The sequence below is a fragment of the Bos indicus genome, chromosome 5 (assembly GCF_029378745.1).
Source record: "Bos indicus isolate NIAB-ARS_2022 breed Sahiwal x Tharparkar chromosome 5, NIAB-ARS_B.indTharparkar_mat_pri_1.0, whole genome shotgun sequence".
NCBI lineage: Eukaryota > Metazoa > Chordata > Mammalia > Artiodactyla > Bovidae > Bos > Bos indicus.
Genome location: NC_091764.1, coordinates 55012145 through 55018144, shown reverse-complemented (window position 1 = coordinate 55018144; position 6000 = coordinate 55012145).

The window sequence follows — 6000 nt, the reverse complement described above, 5'->3', positions numbered from 1 at the left end:
TCTTCTGCTGGCAAGTACCAAAATGTGATTGGGTAACTTGTTATGTTGCGAACAGGGGAAAAAAATCTCAGACTTTTCACAGTTCTGGACAGTTCAATCCCTGACTTTGTAATACATTTGAATACTGTAATACTTGAAAAAAAAGAACCTGTTAGGGGGAACATACCTTCCAATCTTCCATTTATATTTCATTTTTGGTCTTGAGTGACTGTATCTTCATCTTTGTTGATATAAAATGAAAGTCTGGGCTGCTGAACTTATCCAAATGGCCTCTGTGCCCTTTTCCTGAAGAGTTGGGCTGTAAAACAAACATTTGGAAAGGAAAATTGCATCTCATTATAATGAAATAACTGCAATGTTCTCATTTGCTAATGCTCCCATTCATTTGTAATTCAGCCCACAGTACCATGAGAGATATTCTACTTGGAGGTGTATGATGACAAATAAAATAAATACAATATGTGTTCGTTAAAATAAACAAGCAAACAAAACAACAAAATGTTACTTTCATTCTTTACTATCAATGTATAATTCAGGAAAGTAAAATTGACTTCTTAAAAGCAAAGATTACAGTCTAGTGCCAGATTCTAGAAATCAGGGGTCAATGACCTCTAAGCTTTAATTCTTTTTTTTTTTTTTTTTAAATTTTATTTTATTTTTAAACTTTACATAATTGTATTAGTTTTGCCAAATATCAAAATGAATCCACCACAGGTATACATGTGTTCCCCATCCTGACCCCTCCTCCCTCCTCCCTCCCCATACCCTCCCTCTGGGTCGTCCCAGTGCACTAGCCCCAAGCATCCAGTATCGTGCATCGAACCTGGACTGGCAACTCGTTTCTTACATGATATTTTACATGTTACAATGTCATTCTCCCAAATCTTCCCACCCTCTCCCTCTCCCACAGAGTCCATAAGACTGTTCTATACATCAGTGTCTCTTTTGCTGTCTCGTACACAGGGTTATTGTTACCATCTTTCTAAATTCCATATATATGCGTTAGAATACTGTATTTATGTTTTTCCTTCTGGCTTACTTCACTCTGTATAATAGGCTCCAGTTTCATCCACCTCATTAGAACTGATTCAAATGTATTCTTTTTAATGGCTGAGTAATACTCCATTGTGTATATGTACCACAGCTTTCTTATCCATTCATCTGCTGATGGACATCTAGGTTGCTTCCATGTCTTGGCTATTATAAACAGTGCTGCGATGAACATTGGGGTACACGTGTCTCTTTCCCTTCTGGTTTCCTCAGTGTGTATGCCCAGCAGTGGGATTGCTGGGTCATAAGGCAGTTCTATTTCCAGTTTTTTAAGGAATCTCCACACTGTTCTCCATAGTGGCTGTACTAGTTTGCATTCCCACCAACAGTGTAAGAGGGTTCCCTTTTCTCCACACCCTCTCCAGCATTTATTATTTGTAGACTTTTGGATCGCAGCCATTCTGACTGGTGTGAAATGGTACCTCATAGTGGTTTTGATTTGCATTTCTCTGATAATGAGTGATGTTGAGCATCTTTTCATGTGTTTGTTAGCCATCTGTATGTCTTTTTTGGAGAAATGTCTATTTAGTTCTTTGGCCCATTTTTTGATTGGGTCGTTTATTTTTCTGGAGTTGAGCTGTAGGAGTTGCTTGTATATTTTTGAGATTAGTTGTTTGTCGGTTTCTTCATTTGCTATTATTTTCTCCCATTCTGAAGGCTGTCTTTTCACCTTGCTAATAGTTTCCTTTGATGTGCAGAAGCTTTTAAGGTTAATTAGGTCCCATTTGTTTATTTTTGCTTTTATTTCCAATATTCTGGGAGGTGGGTCATAGAGGATCCTGCTGTGATGTATGTCGGAGAGTGTTTTGCCTATGTTCTCCTCTAGGAGTTTTATAGTTTCTGGTCTTACGTTTAGATCTTTAATCCATTTTGAGTTTATTTTTGTGTATGGTGTTAGAAAGTGGTCCAGTTTCATTCTTTTACAAGTGGCTGACCAGATTTCCCAGCACCACTTGTTAAAGAGATTGTCTTTAATCCATTGTATATTCTTGCCTCCTTTGTCGAAGATAAGGTGTCCATATGTGCGTGGATTTATCTCTGGGCTTTCTATTTTATTCCATTGATCAATATTTCTGTCTTTGTGCCAGTACCATACTGTCTTGATAACTGTGGCTTTCAAATCAATCAATGTAATACACCACATTAACAAATTGAAAAATAAAAACCATATGATTATCTCAATAGATGCAGAGAAAGCCTTTGACAAAATTCAACATCCATTTATGATAAAAACTCTCCAGAAAGCAGGAATAGAAGGAACATACCTCAACATAATAAAAGCTATATATGACAAACCCACTGCAAACATTATCCTCAATGGTGAAAAATTGAAAGCATTTCCTCTAAAGTCAGGAACAAGACAAGGGTGCCCACTTTCACCATTACTATTCAACATAGTTTTGGAAGTTTTGGCCACAGCAATCAGAGCAGAAAAAGAAATAAAAGGAATCCAAATTGGAAAAGAAGAAGTAAAACTCTCACTATTTGCAGATGACATGATCCTCTACATAGAAAACCCTAAAGAGTCCACCAGAAAATTACTAGAAATAATCAATGACTACAGTAAAGTTGCAGGATATAAAATCAATACACAGAAATCCCTTGCATTCCTATACACTAATAATGAGAAAACAGAAAGAGAAATTAAGGAAACAATTCCATTCACCATTGCAACAGAAAGAATAAAATACTTAGGAATATATCTACCTAAAGAAACTAAAGACCTATATATAGAAAACTATAAAACACTGGTGAAAGAAATCAAAGAGGACACTAATAGATGGAGAAATATACCATGTTCATGGATTGGAAGAATCAATATAGTGAAAATGAGTATACTACCCAAAGCAATTTATAGATTCAACGCAATCCCTATCAAGCTACCAACAGTATTCTTCACAGAGCTAGAACAAATAATTTCACAATTTGTATGGAAATACAAAAAACCTCGAATAGCCAAAGCGATCTTGAGAAAGAAGGATGGAACTGGAGGAATCAACTTACCTGACTTCAGGCTCTACTACAAAGCCACAGTTATCAAGACAGTATGGTACTGGCACTAAGCTTTAATTCTTAATTTACAATTCCCAAGGAATAGTGGTCCTTGTATGCATTTGTGTGTGCTTTCCTGTTTTTTGTTTGTTTTCTTTTAATCATTACTAAATGATGTGTGCAGTTTCAGATACGTTGGTATAGAACATAGGGGAAGATATAGAGAATATTTCATTTTAATGAAAATTGCAGAGTTTCTAGGTATTTAGGTAAAAATTGGAGCTCAAACTATTGCTTAGAAAAGGTAGTCTGACCAGGACAGGCAGATAAGGGCAGTCATAACATTTATTTGATGTAGCAATCAAAGCAAAATGATGCATGAGGCTTAGTAAACCATGTGACTCTATATGAGAAAGGAGAGGAGATAAGGAAGTAAGGGTGAGAGCAGAGGGCACCAGCATTAATTGCTAATTGTTGTATATTCCATAGTAAGAAATAGAGATGGCCAGTATAAAGAAAGCTGAGCACCGAAGAATTGATGCTTTTGAACTGTGGTGCTGGAGAAGACTCTTGAGAGTCCCTTGGACTGCAAGGAGATCCAACCAGTCCATCCTAAAGGAGATCAGTCCTGAATATTCATTGGCAGGACTGATGTTGAAGCTGAAACTTCAATACTTTGGCCACCTGATGTGAAGAGCTGACTCACTGGAAAAGACCCTGATGCTGGGAAAGATTGAGGGCAGGAGGAGAAAGGGATGACAGAGGATGAGATGACTGGATGGTATCATTGACTCGATGGACATGGGTTTGGGTGGACTTCGGGAGTTGGTGATGGACAGGGAGGCCTGGCACGCTGTGGTTCATGGGGTCGCAAAGAGTCGGACATGACTGAGCAAATGAACTGAAGAGTCAAATCTCTATATCTTCAGCACTGCTGATATTGCAGTTTTTCAGAAGATCTATCATCATTTGAGCTGGGGATTTCCCCTCATTTCTTCTGTAGTTCCTATCATGGAGCTCTTGTTTCTAAACACAGTGGGCTGGAATAGAGAAAATGAGAGCCTCCATGGTCCCATTTGTGCATCTGTTCCAAGACCCTTTGCCAAGAGTAGGCCAATGGGCATTCTTGGCTCCTTTCCTCACGGCCACACCTTTTCTTAACTGGAGTTTTATCATCTTTTGGGTGACAAAAAGATGGATCCAAGAGAAAGAAGGTTCTCATTTCAGCAGAGTAGACTTAGGTCACCCATTCTGTTTCCTTTACTCCCTTCCCTTTTATTAAGGGCTTCCTAGATAGCTCAGATGGTAAAAAATCTGCCTGCAGTGTGGTGTTTTGATCCCAGAGTTGGAAAGATCTCTTAGAGTAGGAAATGGCAACCTGCTCCATTATTCTTGCCTGGAAAATTCCACAGACAGAAGAGCCTGGCAGGCTATATGGTCCATGGGATTGCAAAGAGTCAGACACAACTGACCACAGAAACATACACCTTTGAGAAACTATTGCTCCAATCAATCATCACTTTTACCATTTAGGCCAAGGAAGTGTGCAGTTTCTATTCCCCAAAACTTCATAAATATATTTTGCTTATTTTCTCCAGAAACCGCCCTAAAGCATCAAGATATCATTTAATTAAGTTTACACTGGAACAAGATGTCACATTTCTTATATAACCTCTCAAAGTCCCCAGTTTCCCATGCTCTACTCTTAAGTTCATCTTTTATTGTCATGAAGAAATGAAAGTCTTTCTTCCCACCAAATGAGTCTCTTCTTCCTGTTACCCCAAATAAATTAGTCACTCAAGGTATATAAGAAACAGTTTCCTCTTTCATTTTTCTTTTTTCTTCCTAATGTCAGCCAAAGGGACTTCTTCCTGCAGCCTGTTAGAATCTAACTCACCTTTGGCAGCTTCTGCTCAGGGCCTCTGTGGGAGCTTATGTAGTTCTTTCTAAAACTCCAAAACAGATTAATTTTCCTCTTTAATATGCTCCACTTCTCCACAGTTCCACAGGGTTAACAGGATACATAGGAATGAATCAATGTAAGACTCATACCCACAACATATAAGAAACTTAAGTATATTTCTTTAAAACATGTGACCAGGAAGCAGTTTATAACATAAACATTAATTCCCATAAACCATAGCATTTCCCAAGCAAAGTTAGTTTTTCTAAGTTCCATTACAAATTGCATTCTAGACTCTGGCCACACATTAAAATTACTCAAGGAGAGTCTTAAAATCTCCTTATTTTCCAGATCCTACTCCAAGCCAACTAAATATCTAGGGGTGGGACCCAGGTATTGATCATTTTTTTGAAAAGGTTTAAGAAATCACTGATGGAAATCCAAACTAAAATTTTTTTTCCAGCTGTAAATGATAACACAGATTAAATTGTCTAGAGGAAGAGGATAGAATGACAAATCCAGGTTCAATGCACGATACTGGATGATTGGGGCTGATGCACTGGGACGACCCAGAGGGATTGTATGGGGAGGGAGGAGGAAGGAGGGTTCAGGATGGGGAACACATGTATACCTGTGGCAGATTCATTTCGATATTTGGCAAAACTAATACAATTTTGTAAAGTTTAAAAATAAAATAAAATTAAAAAAAAAAAAGAGAGAGAAGCAGATAGAGGACTCATGATTTCTACACTTTTAGGGTCTCATAAGGGCTTCTCTTGGAGAAGGCAATGACACCCCACTCCAGTACTCTTGCCTGGAAAATCCCATGGATGGAGGAGCCTATTAGGCTGCAGTCCATGGGGTCGCTAAGAGTCAGACACGACTGAGTGACTTCACTTTCACTTTTCATTTTCATGCATTGGAGAAGGAACTGGCAACCCACTCCAGTGTTCTTGCCTGGAGAATCCCAGGGACGGGGGAGCCTGATGGGCTGCCATCTATGGGGTCGCACAGAATCGGACACGACTGAAGTGACTTAGCAGCAAGGGCTTCTC